Consider the following 15,403-nt stretch of genomic DNA (forward strand, 5'->3'; position numbering starts at 1 on the left):
CCTTAGTAGCTGGGACTACAGGTGCCAGCACAATGCCTGGCTATTTTTTTATTGTTGTTGCAGTTTGGCCGGGGCCAGGTTCCAACCCACCACCTTCAGTATATGGGCCCAGGGCCCCATCCGCTGAGCCACAGGCACCACTTTTCTTTCTTTTTTTTTTTTTTGTGGAGACAGAGTCTCACTTTACCGCCCTCGGTAGAGTGCCATGACGTCACAGGACTCACAGCAACCTCCATCTCTTGGGCTTCCGCCATTCTCCTGCCTCAGCCTCCCGAGCAGCTGGGACTATAGGCACCTGCCACAACGCCCGGCTATTTTTTTGTTGCAGTTCGGCCGGGGCTGGGTTTGATCCCGCCACCTTCAGTATATGGGGCTGGTGCCCTACTCACTGAGCCATAGGTGCCGCCCTTTTCTTATGTTTTTTTTTTAAGAAAAACAAGTTCTCTGGGTGGCACCTGTGGCTCAGTGAGTAGGGCACCGGCCCTATATACCAAGGGTGGCGGGTTTGAACCCGGCCCTGACCAAACTGCAACAACAACAATAAAAAATAACCGGGCATTGTGGCAGGTGCCTGTAGTCCCAGTTACTCGGGAGGCTGAGGTGAGAGAATCACCTAAGCCCAAGAACTGGAGGTTGCTGTGAGCTGTGACACCACGGCTCTCTACCAAGGGTGACAAAGTGAGACTCTGTCTCAAAAAAGAAAAAAAATAAGACAGGTTCTCACTCTGTCACCTACACTGGAGTGCAGTGGCGTGATCATAGCTCATCATAGCCTCCAACTCCTAGTTCAAAGCAATCCTCCTGCCTCAGCCTCCTGAGTAACTGGGACTACAGGAACACACCACACCCAGCTACCAGGTAATTTTTTTATTTTTTGTAGACATTGGGTCTCACTATATTGCTCAGGCTGGTCACAAACTCCAGGCCTCAGGCAATCCTCCTGCCTGGGCCTCCCAAAGCAGTGGGATTACAAGCATGAGCCACTGCACCCAGTACTATCTATAAATCTCATCACCATGACACCTCCCAACAGCCCTGTGAGTTTAGTATTATAAACACATTTTACAGATCAGAAACTGAGGCTCAGAGAGAAGTCATTTGCCCAAGTTCCCCCAGCTAGCCGGTGGACAACAGTCTCAGAGCTTGGACCCATGCTGAGTGAGTCCCAAGATGATGAGGACAAGCTTCCAGCTCCCAAGCTGAAGCACAGGGTGGAAGGGGGTGTCTTCCACACCCTGGGGCCCCACCTGTCTGACCCCCAAGGGCTCCACCCTCACCCCAGTCTTGCTGCACTGCAGGAGGGGTACTGCATTCCTGGCTAAGCGGCTGGATTTGCTGTGCTTGGGGAACTATGAAAAGAATGTTTGCCACGAGCTGAGCAGTGGTCGCCTGTCAGGGAGCATGGCCCAGAGAGCCCACGCAGAGCCTGGTGGCAGCCAGCACACTGGGAGGGAAGAAGGCTAGACTGAAGAGAGAACTTCCGGGTAGTGAGGGCTGTGGACACTGGATAGGGGTGGAGAAAAAAGAGTCTTCCTTCTCGGAGTTTTCAGGGGAGAAGAAGTGACCCTTCCACCCCATAATCTAGGTTTCTCCTTACCATAGACAGTAAGGAGAGCCAGGTCAACACTACTGGCCCATCTCATGGATAGGATTAGGGAGACTCAGAGGAAAACTCACCAGAGTTATACAGCAGCCAGGGGCAGAATTGAGACCAGAGGCAATGCCCCCAAGCTCAGATCCCTTCCTCACAGAGGCTGCCCTCCCCCATAGGACCCACCAGGGACCACCCAGTTCTCAATGAGATACTACTACAGAAAATACCACCCCAGCCCTCACTGCTCTGGGCTCTCCTTGGGCCTGCTATACCTCATGCTCCCTCACCTCCCCTAAAACACCACCTTGGGCTATGAACATGACTGGCACACATTGGATGCTGAGCAATTAAGATTTCACACCTTTCCCCACCAAGCCCTGGAGAGGGAAGCAGCCAGCAGGCCCAGGGGTAAGAACAGGAGCTGTGTGTCCTCACAGACCTGGGAGTGAATCCCAGCTCAGCACAGCAAATGGGCAGGTAATTGGCTTCTCTGCGTCTCCACATACCTCTCTGTTAAATGGGTGACTAATCCCTGCCTTGCAGAATTGTTACAAGATTAAATGAAATATGTGAATGTAGGTTAACCCTAATCTGACTTGGGGCACACTAAAAGCCCAATAAACTCTTTTTTTTTTTTGAGACAGAGTTTCATTCTGTTGCTCTGGGTAGAGTGCTGTAGCATCATAGCTCACAGCAACCTTAAACTGTTGCTCAAGCGATCCTCCTGCCTCAGCCTCTCAAGTAACAGGGACTATAGGTGCCCACCCCCATACCCGGCTAATTTTTCTATTTTTAGCAGAGACGGGGGCTCACTCTTGCTCAGGCTGGTCTCAAACTCATGAGCTCAAGCTGTGCACCCACCTCAGCCTCCCAGAGTGCTAGGATTACAGGCATGAGCCACTGCACCTGGCCCCCAAACTCTTACTGTTACCCCACCCTCGAAGGGAAAGAAAGAGAAATTAAAATCAGAGAACTTCAAGTGAGGAGGTTATCTCCACCCCAGATCCCTGCTGGGTCCTTCGAGGGAGGGCAGCCTCTGTGAGGAAGGGACCTGAGCCTAGGGTCTGGGCCTCTGGTCTCAATTCTGATCCTGGCTGCTGTGACCTCAAATGACTTCTTCTCTGAATCTGCATAATTCCTTTCTTGAGACAGACCAGTCACACCAGTCTGGCTCTCCCCAGGAGGCACTGACCACCCCCAGCACATACACCTGGACCCTTCTTCTGTGCTCCAAGAGCCAGGTATCCCACCCCATCTGGGCTGGATAGAGACAGTTACCCTTCAATTCAGAACTTTCCAAGAATCTGAATGGAACAAGGCCAGGTGGTCCCCAGTCTACTTCCAGTATCCAACCAGACAGGTGGCATGGACACTGATAAGAAGTTTGAGTAACTAGAGCATGGTAGCTCATGCCTGTAATCCCAGCATTGGAGAAACTGAGGCAGGAGTTCACAACCAGCCTGGGCAACACAACAAGACCCCTATCTCTAAAAAAAATAAGAAAAATTAGCGGAGCATGGTGGCACATGCCTGTAGTGCCAGCCACTTGGGAGACTGAGGTGGGAGTATCACTTTGAGGCCAGGAGTTCAAGGTTACAATGAGCTGTGATCAAACCACTGCATACTCCAGCTTGGCAAACAGGACAGGACCCTGTCTCAAACAAAAAGTCTAGGTGAAAGTTCTAGGTCTGCACCCCCCCATCACTCCTTGCCTCTCTGCAGGTGAAACAACCCCAGAGATACATATTAGCATTCTCATCACTATAGATGGGGAAACTGAGGCACGGGAGATGGGAAGTGCCAGGGAAGTCTGACTCCCAAGCCCAACTCTTCTCCACATGCTGCCTGCACTCAAGATCTGCTGTCCATACCCCACTCCCTCTGGAAATGCCCACAGAAGAGAGCAGGTCTGGAATTCTCTTGCTGGAAGCATGACTTGCCTGATGTCTGGTCCATGTGTGTAGACACATGGTCTCACATGCCCATTCATGGTCACATTCAGTTCCCAGTCATCTCAGCTTATCAGATCCCAAGGACAAACCCATATCTCCCTTGCACCTGCCTTCCCTGGGTCAAGCCGCAACCACCCAGTGCAAGGCTCCTGGTCCACCTCCTCACCCCCACAGCCAATCAGCTTTCTCCTCTCCATCTACTTCTTCCTTTCATCTCTATTGCAACCCCCTACTTCAGCCCCCACCACCTTTATCCTTAACCTCCACCCAGCTTCCTCCGTGGTCTCCCTGCTTCTAAGATCCCTCCTTTGCCCCTGCACCCATGAGCCGCCAGAGTGACTCCCAGATTGCCTCACTCTGCGGCTCACACCCTTTCTCTGGACAAGGCTTCAACATAGTGGAGTCCCTCCCACTCCCCGCTGTGATCCAACAGTGCCCTGTTACTGTTCCTGAGAAGACTCTGCAGCTTCCCCTCCACACCTCCGCACATTTGTTCCCTCAGCCTGGAACACCCTCCTGTCAAAGTTCTCATTATCCTTGAAAGCCGGAGCCAGAATCACTCCTGGGTACCCCCTTCCCTGCTCTGCATCTTGGTTTGCACGATGCCTCCTCCTTTGGGCCCCACCCAGCACCCTGAGACCACAGCTGCACCCCACGTGGGAGGCTGGTGTGCCTCTCTCCCTCTCCCCACCCCCAAAAATGTCTGTAAGTGCCTCAGGCCACAGGTGGAACCAGCTCATTTGAGGTCCCACTTGTGCTGCATGCCGGCCACTGGAGGGTCTGGAGCAGGCTTGGGGGGCCAGCAGGGCAGGAAAGGGGGGCTCTACCATCCTTTCTCTGGCTCAGGCAGGAGCAGGGGCGGTCATAGGGTACCAGGGCTCAGGCTGACAGCCCTGCTGCTGACAGACACGTTCACTTCCGTATTTTTTTCCCCTTCCTCTGAGCCAAAGCTCATTTTCACTGCGGTGGACAAAGTGAAACCTGAGTGAGACCCTGATGAGCATGTGAGTGTGAACGTATGTGTGTGCTGTCCTGTCTGAGTATGTCTGGCTGGGCCACGTGGGGCCTGCCATGTGTTTGCAGTTCTCTATGTGTGTGTGCGTGCGCGCGCGCTTAAGCGTGTCTGTCTGTGTTGTTTTAGCATTTGCGGTGGTGTGTGTTCAGTATTGGAGTATGTTTGTGTGTATCTAATGAACATTTGAGTCGGTGTGTGATTATTGTGCTCTCAGTAGGAGGGAAGCATAGCTGTGCGAAACTGTGAGTGTCTGTGGTTTGTTCTCATCATTTGGGGTGATGGTGTGTCCAAGGGTCTGTAGGTGTTCACCCGCCCGGTGGGAGGCCAGCAGGGGCATCTATGCCCTGACTGAGATTGCCAGTCCTCCATGGTGCCTCTACCCTGAGGCCCATCTGCCCAGCCATTGGGGATCAGTCTATCTTAGCTCGGTTCCCAGAAAGGGACCCCAGGCTGCCTGACCTTCCAGCCATCCCAGCTCCACAGCCGGAGACCCAGATCTTCCAAATGCCTACTCAGCTTCTGGAAGGTTGTCTTTGCTAAGGGCACTCTGAAGATCCCTGCCACCAGCCTTGGCAAGAGGCACAGGAGGAATGATTCTGGGTTGCCAGGTACCCTGTGTCAGGAACTTAGCCTGTTCTCACACACTGATGGTCTCTGTCTCTCTCACACATACACAAAATAAGCAAACCCAGAGGGCTCTGCTCTTCCCCAAGGGACATTTCCTGGGCCCCTCTAGCTGAACAGTGTTTCTCTACCTGGGGAGGCCCCAGGGTGGAGGCTGTTCTGAGGGCCTGGGACCCCAATCCCCCCTGCTGGGCAACGGTCCCCTCACTCCCTGCAGTTCTTATTGTAAAGGCCCAGAGAAGTGCCCAGCCTCTGGCAGGGACTTTCCTCAGAATGTCTCCAGTGGGGTAGGAGGGCCACCGGGGCACCTAGGGTAAAAGTGATTTGGGACAGAGGTAGAAAAACTGAGCGAGGTGGCCAGAAAATCGGAAACCACAAAGCGATGGGGAGAAAGGAGGGTGGGAGCTGAGGGGCTCTGAGGCCACCTCCTCCCTCCTCCGCCACCCGCGAAGGCAGCTTTGTTATTCCCATTCTACAGGTGGGAAGAGAAACTGGAGACGTGAAGTGACGCGCCCGGGGCCACATCGCCCAGAGCCACATGGTGGAGGACTCTACGGGGCACCGTCGGACGGGAGAGCCACCGCCTCTGGGAGACGAAGGGAAAGGGGGTCCTCATCTGGGATTGCGCCCGAACGCACGGGCTCCCCCATCCCAGCGTCCCCTGGCCAAGGACCCCATCGCGTCCCCACCTGGAGTCCGAGGCTCCGGCCCGTGGAGAGCCTGAGTCTGAACCCCGGGGCCCGCCTCCCCGCCTCACCTGCAGGCGCGGCCTCCGGGCGCCGATCCCGGCCCTCGAGGGCGGCCCGGGGCGGCGCGGCGGGGTCGTCGGGGTCCGCGCCGGCGGGGCTCCGCGTCGCTCTGCCGGCCGCCCCTCGCGGCTGCCGGAGTGGGCGGGCGGGGGAGCCGGCGGCGGGAGGGGCGCGGCGGGGCGGGGCCTCCACCCTCCTCTTTCCACAGCCACGGCCAAGGCCTGCGCCCCGCCCGGCCTCAGACAGCTGCCGCCCTCCCTGACACCCCCTGAGACCCGGTCCACGCACACACCCCGGGCAGCTTCCCCAGTCCATCCTCGCGCGTCCGGAGCCCGCGTCCGGGGCGCACAGGGGTTCCCCCAGACCCCGCCCGCCGGGGCAGCCTGCCGAGAGGAGAGGGACAGACTGAGGAGAGGGCAGCACAGGGTGGGCGTCCACAAATAGGGAGTCGGCAGCGGGGTTCTAACAAGGTGACCTTGGTGGGCTGAGCCGGGAGGACTCACAGGGCCCGGGGCAGGAGGGGCAGTCGCGATCCCACTCGTGGTCTCTAAGGAGGTGAGCCAGGGTCACGGAGGCAGCCAGGGCCCTGCTGTTGAAGCGGGTTAGACGCCGCCGTCATGGAAATGGGGTGCCACGGCAGACTGCAGTAGGGCATTGGCATGTCAGATCGGCACTTTAAAATGAGCCTCCTGACTGAAGGACATCGGATAAGGAGGCTGCCGTCCTCGCAGGGTCCAGCGAGATGGACGGCGAGGGTAAGATTGGGTGTGGGAGGAGCTGAGAAGGTGAAATAGACAGAATTTGGATGCCGAAGTGAGACGCCTGGAAGGAGGGAGGTCCCCAGGACAGCACCCAGGTTTCTGGTAAGGCCTGGGGTGGTGGATGCTGGAGGAGGATGGTTGGATGCATTGGGTTGGATCAGCCTATGGGACTTGGGTAGCTCCAGAAGGGAGGTTAATTAGTAGAATTAAAGGTTCTGGGCTAGAGATGAGGAGTCCCAGTGTGCAGATGAAACTGATGCTTTGGGTGAGGAGTGGGCCCAGGGAAACAGTACAGGCCCCTGCCAGCATCCAAAGGACTGCACAGGAGACTTGGTGTAGGGGGTCAGGGTCAGGAGAGCAGGCAAAGGCAGCGGAGTCCACAGGATAGAGGGTCACAGGTCACAGAAGAACGTTCTATGGGCTGGCAATTAAGGGTTGGTGGTTGGGGTGGGGGACAGGCACAGTAGCCAGACTGCAGTGGCTAAAAGAGCAGCCACAAAAGAGGAGGTGCAGGCAGCCAGAGCAGTGGGAAGTTTCGATGAACTGAGGCCAGGAGGGAGGGGTTGGGGTGAGGGTGAGTGTGTGTGTGCGCGCCACATGCAGCTGAGCCCTGCACAGGTCCGGGAAAGAAGCACGGGGGCGCAGGCGGCCTGTTTCTGGGTCAGCCCAACCCCCCCACCTCGTCCCCCTCCTGCAGACTGCCCTCCAAGGGCCTCCCACTTTGCTGTCCCCCTGCCAAGGTACACACCAGCACCGCCACTCCTCAATGGGGCCTCTCACCCTCACCCACCTTAGAACCTGGGCTCAGTCCATCCTACCCCTCAGAATTGGGGGTACTTTCAGGGGTCTTTGGATCTGGCCTCATGGCCTGAACTACGGGGGGGAGCCAGGCTGGGGCACTGTTTGAGGAAGGGGAAGGGGCCTGGTTGGCATGGTACCTAAGAGGAAACTGGCAGAGAGTAAGTAGCTAGGGCCTCCCTCAAAGCTGGTGTAGAAACCAGGCCCCACATGGGGGTGAGAGGGTTGAGTGTTCGGGAAGGGGACAGGCGCAGAGAGGGAATGAAAGCTATGTAGCAGGAACTGTAGGTCTACAGCAAAGACCCTGGAGTTAGAACTGGGTTCAAATCCAAATACCACCACTCACCAGCCACATGCCTTCAGGCAAATTACTTAACCTTCTGGTACCTCAGTTTCCCCAAATGAAAAGCTCTCATAGGCTTGCTGTGAGGATTATATTTTCCTTAATCCAGGTAGAGCATTTAGCTCTGTGTGAGCTGTTCTTAGAGAGGGGAGGGGAAGCTCAGTGAGGCAAGTGGGCAGGGAGGGGCACCCTGTTCCAGGGAAGGGGCTTCCACGGGTTTCACATGCACACACACTCAAACTCAAACTCAGTCGGTCCCCCACTTGCATCCCACCCCTAGGTCCCCTGACTCATTCCTTGCACTTTTCCTGAGGCCTCTGGGCCTGGTTCTGGAGCACACACTATTCCCAGCTTCTTCCTTTCTTCTCCCCATGCCCCATGCCTACGGGGTGGGGTGGGGAGGCTCCAGCCCCTTCTCCTTTCAACCAGCCCTGAGATGCCAAGTCTGGGTCTTGTCCCATTGCCAGGTCCTGTGTCCCTGGTGTTCACTGGCCATCAGGAGCCTTCCACACCCTCAGGAGGGCCTTAGCCGCCTATGAAACAGCTGTGCTGGCTCGGCGCCTGTGGCTCAAGCAACTAAGGTGCTAGCCACATATACCTGAGCTGGTGGGTTCAAATCCAGCCCAAGCCTGCCAAACAACAATTACGGCTGCAACCAAAAAATAGCTGAGCGTTGTGGTGGGTGCCTATAGTCCCAGCTACTTGGGAGGCGCTTGAGCCCAGGAGTTGGAGGTTGCTGTGAGCTGTAATGCCACGGTACTCTACCCAGGGCGACAGCTTGAGGCTCTGTCTCAAAAAAAAAAAAAAAGAAAGAAACAGCTGTGCCATGACCTGTGGCTGCTGCCTCCTTATCCACCAGCTATATGCTCAGAGGTCATGGACTCTTTCATGAAGGCTCACCTCCTAGCTAGGCCAGGCCAAACTCCAGGCAGTCTCCCTACCCAGTCTGTCAGAGGGCTTTACCTTTGGTCTGTCTCCAGTGGTATCTAGATGTCTGGGGATCATCTCTGCCTGTGGTAACCAGCTACATGGCCTTGGGCAAGTTGCTGGCCCTCTCTGGACTTCAGTTTCTTCAGCCACGAGAATCAGAGGCTAGCCAGCAAGGTCACATGGGTAAGAAGTGAATGAACAGAGAATTTGATCAAATCGAATTGACTCCCTAAGTCTTCCGCTTTTCACTGAGCTATAGTGCTTTGCTTTTTTTTTTTTTTTTTTTGAGACAGAGTCTTACCATGTCACCCTCGGTAGAGTGCTCTGGTGTTACAAGCTCACAGCAACCTCGAACTCTTGGGCTCAAGCAATTCTCTTGCCTCAGCCTCCCAAGTAGCTGGGACCTGCTACAATGCCTGGTTATGTTTTGTTGCAGTTGTCATGGTTGTTTAGCTGGCCCGGGTTGGGTTCTAACCCACCAGCCTTGGTGCACGTGGCTGGGCCATAACCACTGTGCTACTGGCCCTGAGCCTATAGGGCTTCTCTTAGAAGAGATAGTGAGCTCACTCTACCACGTGAGGACACAGAAGACAGACATCTGTAATCCAGGAAAAGAGCCTTCACTAAGAACCCAACTATGCCAGCACCCTGATCTAAGACTTCTTCATCTTCCAGAGCTATGAGAAATAAATGTTAAACCATAAAAAGAATAAATAAAATAAAAAGAAGGAGGAGAAAGAGGAGGAGAAGAGGAGGAGGAAAAGAAATAGTGAATAATAAAGGGCTTAATTCAAGCCTGTCACATAGTAATGGCTAATAAAAAGTGAACATGAGGCCAGGCCGGATGGCTCATGCCTGTAACCCTAGTATTCTGGGAGGCAAAGGCAGGCAGATTGCTTGAGGTCAGGAGTTTGAGATTAGCCTGAGCAAGAGCAAGACCACTTCTCTACTAAAAAGAAAAAAATTAGCCTGGCATCATAGTTTGTACCTATAGTCCTAGCGACTCTGGAGGCTGAGGCAGAAGGTTCACTTGAGCCTAGGAGTTGGTGTTTGCTGTGAGCTATGATGATGCCACTGCATTTTAGCCCAGCCAACAGAGGATGACTCCTAAAAAAAAAAAAAAAAAAAACTACTACAAATAATAATTGAACTTTTAATAAATATAGTAATCTTTATTACTGTTACCATTATTCTCCCATTCCTTTTAAAGTTCTATCTTCATCTCCCATTAAGAAAACCCTCTGGGCAGCGCCGACCATATGCACCCAGGGTGGCAGGCTCCAACCCAGCCCAGGCCAGCTAAATCTCAATGATAACTGCAATAAAAAAATAGCTGGGCATTGTGGCAGGCACCTATAGTCCCAGTTACTTGGGAGGCTGAGGCAAGAGAATCACTTGAGCCCAAGAGTTTGAGGTTGCTGTGAGCTGTGACACCACAGGACTCTACTGAGGGCAACATAGTGAGACTCTATCTCAAAAAAAAACCTCTGGGCTCCAACCACCGAAAGTTGAAGTGTATAAGGACCTGGATGGACCCTGCCCTTGCCAACCTTCTGTTCTGTCTGGCAAACTGAGGGGAGGGATGTTTGCACAGATGTGTGGCCCAGAATGTGCAAATAGTCGAGGTGGGGGGTGTGCTGGAAAATTCCTGCACCACCAGGGCTAGCCCCTAACTCCCCACATTTGCTATAGGACTGAACTAGTTTTGAGATTCCTAGGAAGTCCTTTCCTCTATCTAGCCCGCCTTCCTTCTTTTTTTTTTTTTTTTTGCAGTTTTTGGCTGGAGGCCGGGTTTGAACCCGCCACCTCCAATATATGGGGCCAGCACCCTACTCCTTTGGGCCACAGGTGCCACCCCTCTCCTTCCTTCTTTTGAGTTGCAAGGGGCCTCTCCTCTCCTCGGGGGCTAGGGAAATGGAGACCCTCCTATATAGCCCCCATAATTCTCCCCACTTCCACCCCAGGGGACCTCTCAACCCCATCCTCAAAAATCCCAGTAATGCAGTGGAAATTAGAGTTACCTTAAATATTCTAATCTTATAACAATTTTGCTTCAATCAACATCTAAATGTGACCACATGTGCCCAGACCACCCAGTGGCCTGGTTGGGGTGGGGAGGGAGTGGTGAACTCGGGGAGGGGGTGTGGAATGGAAGGCAGAGAGCTGCTCTGAGGCATGGGTCTAGTTCTGGAAGGGTTTCCTGCCCACACTGAGCAATCCTTCCTTCTTCACCTTCTCTGGGCAGCCCAGGGAGCACAGCAGGCCTTATACTCTCTTCAGAACAATGATACTGGGGGGTGGTGATGCTCCACTGGCAAGTGGAGGCCAGTGCTGGCTTCATGAGGGTTGCAAACGGCTCCTTACTCTCAAGGGCTTGTATCACGCTCTGCTGGGTTGTCTTAAAATTCCTAATAATTTCTGGCTGGGCATAGTGACTGATAAGTGTTATCCTAGCACTTTGGAAGGCTGAGGAGCATGAATTGCTTGAGGCCAGGAGATTGATACTAGCCTGAGCAAGATCAAGACCCTGTCTCTACAAAAAAATAGAGAAATTAGCCAGGCATAGTGGCATGCACCTGTAGTCCCAGCTACTCGGGAGATGGAGGCAAGAGAATTGCCCAAGAGTTTGAGGTTGCTGTGAGCTATGATGCCATGGTACTCTACCCAGGGCAACAGAGTGAGACTCTGTCCCCCCCCCCAAAAAAAGAGAGAGATTAGCTGGGGGTGGTGGCAGGCACCATAGTCCCAGCTAATTTCGAGGCTGAAACAGGGGCTCACTTGAGGCCAGGAGTTTGAAGTTGCAGTGAACTGTGACAATGCCACTGCACTCTAGCCTGGGTGACAAAGCAAAACCTTGTCTCAAAAGAAAAAAAAAAAATCAGGTGGGGTGCAGTGGCACACACTAGCAGTCTGGGAGGCTGAGGTAGGAGGATCCCTTGAGCTTAGGAATTTGAGACCAGCCTGAGCAAGATTAAGACCCTGTCTCTACTAAAAATAGAAAAACTAGCTGGGCATTGTGGCAGGTGCCTATAGTCCCAGCTACTTGGGAAATCGAGGCAAGATTGCTCAATCCTAAGAGTTTGAGGTTACTGTGAGCTATGACTCCATGGCACTCTACCCAGGGCAACAGAGTGAGATTATGTCTCAAAAAAAAAAAAAAAAAAGAAGAAGAAGAAGGAAGGAAGGAATGGAGGGAAGGAGGGAGGGAAGAAAGGAAATAAGGAAGAAAGAGAAGGAAAGAAAAGAAAAATAATAATTTCTGAACCAGGGGCTCTGCATTTTCATTTTGCATGAGTCCCATAAATTATATAGCTGTGTACCCCTCTCTATAGGTCTTTCCCACCCTACACTCACACTCTATCAATACCCAATCAATAGGCTTGGCGCCCGTAGCACAGTGGTTACAGCACCAGCCACATACACTGAGGGTGGCAGGTTCAAATCGGCCCTGGCCAGCTAAACAACTGCAACCAAAAAAAAAAAAAATATATCCGGGTGTTGTGGCAGGTGCCTATAGTCCCAGCTACTTGGGAGGCGAGGCAAGAGAATTGCTTAAGCCCAAGAGTTGAAGGTTACTGTGAGCTGTGATGCCACGGCAGTCTACCAAGGGAAATGTAGTGAGACTCTGTCTCAAAAAAAAAAAAAATACCCAATCAATAAACACTTATTAAGCACTGACTTTGCTTTGACAAGTTGTGCTACATGCTTGGGGATACAATGATGAACAACATAGACACACCCCAATTTCACAAAATTACCATCCCTGTACATTCAGACACTGACATATCCATACAGTCATTTTGCAAGACAGTTGCCCCAATAGCAATCATGTTGACCATAACTGCTAATTAGGGAATACTCAGCATATACCAGGAAATTTACATACATCATCTTATTTCATCTTCAAAACAGTGATCAAGGTAGGCATTATGATTCCCATTTTTCAGATGGAAAAACTGAGGCTCAGAAGTCAAATCATTTGTTTGGTGTCATATGGCTAATAATTAGCAGAGCCAGAATTTGCACTTGTCCCTCATTTTCAACCTCTCCCCCTGCCTTTCATTGAATTCAAAGGTTTCCCCTCTGACAGAAGCTCCTAGCAGGTTGGTGTGGAGGTCTAGGTCACCTCCATGTCTTCAGCATTTTTGTTAAAGGAAAGAATTCCCCCATAGACACTTTGCATTCCAAGGAATGCAAAGAAACAGACACACACTGAAACACAAAAACATAAGTAGAATACAATGTACTGGATGAGAACTTGGTGATCATGTACTGAATCTACCAGGTACTAGCTGTGCACCTCAGTGTCGTGGTTTGCAGATTGTGGCAGGGGTGTTGTGACTGCTAAATTAGAGCTGTATGTGAAGTGCTTAGACTTGTGAGGGTACATGGCCATTCCCAGTAAGAATTGGCCATGAATTGCTATGAATAGCATTCACTCACACCCACTCACATGTGCCCTAATGCCTGTGCAGACCATCCTCGCCCCTTCCCCCTTTAGCCTAGTTTAGCCGTAGATGCCCTCATGGTTGACACTCCAGGCCCCCAGAGCCAGGAGGAAAGAGCAGCTGCTTCTTTGCAACTCCCCGGGCTGTACCTGGGCCGGCCCAGGTGAGCTCCTTACCAGCTCCAGATCCCATCAGAGAAGGCTTCCTGGAGAGGCCTCCACCCAAACTGGGTAAGGGAGCCTCGCAGAGGCAGGAGAGTGCTGCCCTGTGCCCTGGCTCTCTCCATGGCTCCTTACAGCACCCCTTAACCTCTGCTAAAGTACTCTCCCACCACCCCCTTCCTCACAGTAGAAACTTTCCTCTCTCCTCCTGCCAGAGTGTAAATTGCCCCCAGGAATGCACTGAGTCCCACCACTCCCCTGGCAATGGCCTGCGGCTGTCCTAGGGTCAGGCCTGGCCCTACATCAAAGGCTGGGGATTGGTAATAGCAGGGCTCCTTGCCTGCCACCACACTCCACTCCATCCTTCTCCCCTCTCACCAGCCCTTTGGCTTCCAGGGACCAGCACATGGTAGCACTTAAGCTCTGGAGGATGCTTTCCTGCACTCCTACCCCCTACCAGCCACAATGAACTACTTGTTAGGAGACTATTTTAATTTTACTTAATGCAATTTCTGCTCCTGGGGCCTCTGTTGCCACCCACTTCTTGGACACAGATACCCAATACAAAGGTAAGGGATGCCAACCCCCTAGGAGAAGGTATAAACTGAATATGGAAATTTCACTGGTGTTGAGGAGGGTCTCAGGCAGGAATAAGTCTCTGTTACATCAGGGGAATGGGCTGGTGCTCTGGAACCCACTCAGGAAGTAAGGGTCGTTGGATGGGGAGGGCTCAGAGCTAGCTTGTACTGTGCAGGAGTCCAGCAGGAGAGTTTGGCGTATGTATGGGGCCAGATAACCTTGGCTAGTGCATTCTTCCAGTGCCCTGGCTTCAGTACCGCACACTTAGCCTGGCAGTCCTGTGAGCTTTGCTTTCAGGTCCCATAGGGGTAACTCAAGGAGGGGAGCACTTCCAGGCTCTGATCAACCTTTGACAATTTGTTCCATCAGGTGCATCTTCTAGCAAATTCTGAAAACTAGGGGTCCAATGGTCACTCTCCAGAACAGCATGGTAGTGAGCTGGAGACCTCTGGTGGCCAAAGGCTGCAAGACAGCTTTTCCTTAATGTCCCACCCAGCTAGCCCAAGGCTGAAAGGACACCAGCATGGACTCTTCCAGCCCCAGAACTCTGCCATGAGCCAGGCTCCATGGAAACCTTCCTCATCTGTCAGCCTTGCCCATACAGCCAGGGTCCCCTACCCCATCTTGCTGGGAGGGACTGATATAGCCTGGGGGGCTCAAAGTCACAGTAAGTCAATTACCTACAGGAAGTTAGGTTGCTGGGGCTGTTGTATGTTTGGCTCATTTGGGAAGGATGATGAGGTGCCATTCCACATTGCTCTGCAGCCCCAGTCCTTTCCCTTCTCTCAGCCTCTGGTGCATCACCCAATCCTGGGGCTGTCACTGAGAAAGTCACTGAGGGGGCTTTGTTTCCACAGTTCGCTAACCCAGCCATGTTGCCCAAATTTAACTCTGGGAGAGGAAATATCCAAAACCTCACTCCATATAAACTGCTGCTGGAAAGTAGGTTGTGCTACAGGGAGGAGAGGAAAAGTGAGGCCCCCCCTGGAGAAGGGAAAGGGTGGTGCAGCTTTTCTTTTTGGCTGAGTCCAGACACTACACAAACCTTTCCACATCTGGTCCTCAACATTCATTCCCTTAACCTTTTTCATTCATTCACTCAGACTCTGGTATGACAGGACCCCTGTCCTACACTGGTGCTAAGGATACAGCTGACCAAAATGGGGTACTTGCCCTTGGACTCTAGACAGGGGGTGGGTAAAAAGGCTCAGATAAGAATGGGATCCCAGGGCGGCGCCTGTGGCTCAAGGAGTAGGGCACCGGTCCCGGTCCCATATGCCATAGGTGGCGGGTTCAAACCCAGCCCCAGCCAAAAAAAAAAAAAAAAAGAATGGGATTCCCAGGCTCGGCGCCTGTGGCTCAAGCGGCTAAGGCACCAGCCACATACACCTGAGCTGGCAGGTTGAAATCCAGCCCAGGCCCACCAAACAGTGACAGCTGCAACCAAAA

The 15,403-nt window shown here is 52.9% G+C and overlaps 1 protein-coding gene across 3 annotated transcripts in view; it reads right to left on the reverse strand.

The window, feature by feature from the left end:
- COL8A2 (collagen type VIII alpha 2 chain) overlaps positions 1–6,049 on the reverse strand; it is a 28,005-nt gene extending 21,956 nt beyond the window's left edge. For all 3 annotated transcript variants that reach the window (XR_008376935.1, XM_053576551.1, XM_053576552.1), the window contains exon 1: positions 5,943–6,049. The gene's annotated coding sequence lies outside the window, so the exon portion shown is untranslated. The remainder of the gene's footprint in view (positions 1–5,942) is intronic.
- Positions 6,050–15,403: the final 9,354 nt, after the last annotated feature.

Source organism: Nycticebus coucang, chromosome 22 (genome assembly GCF_027406575.1).
Source record: "Nycticebus coucang isolate mNycCou1 chromosome 22, mNycCou1.pri, whole genome shotgun sequence".
Classification (NCBI taxonomy): domain Eukaryota; kingdom Metazoa; phylum Chordata; class Mammalia; order Primates; family Lorisidae; genus Nycticebus; species Nycticebus coucang.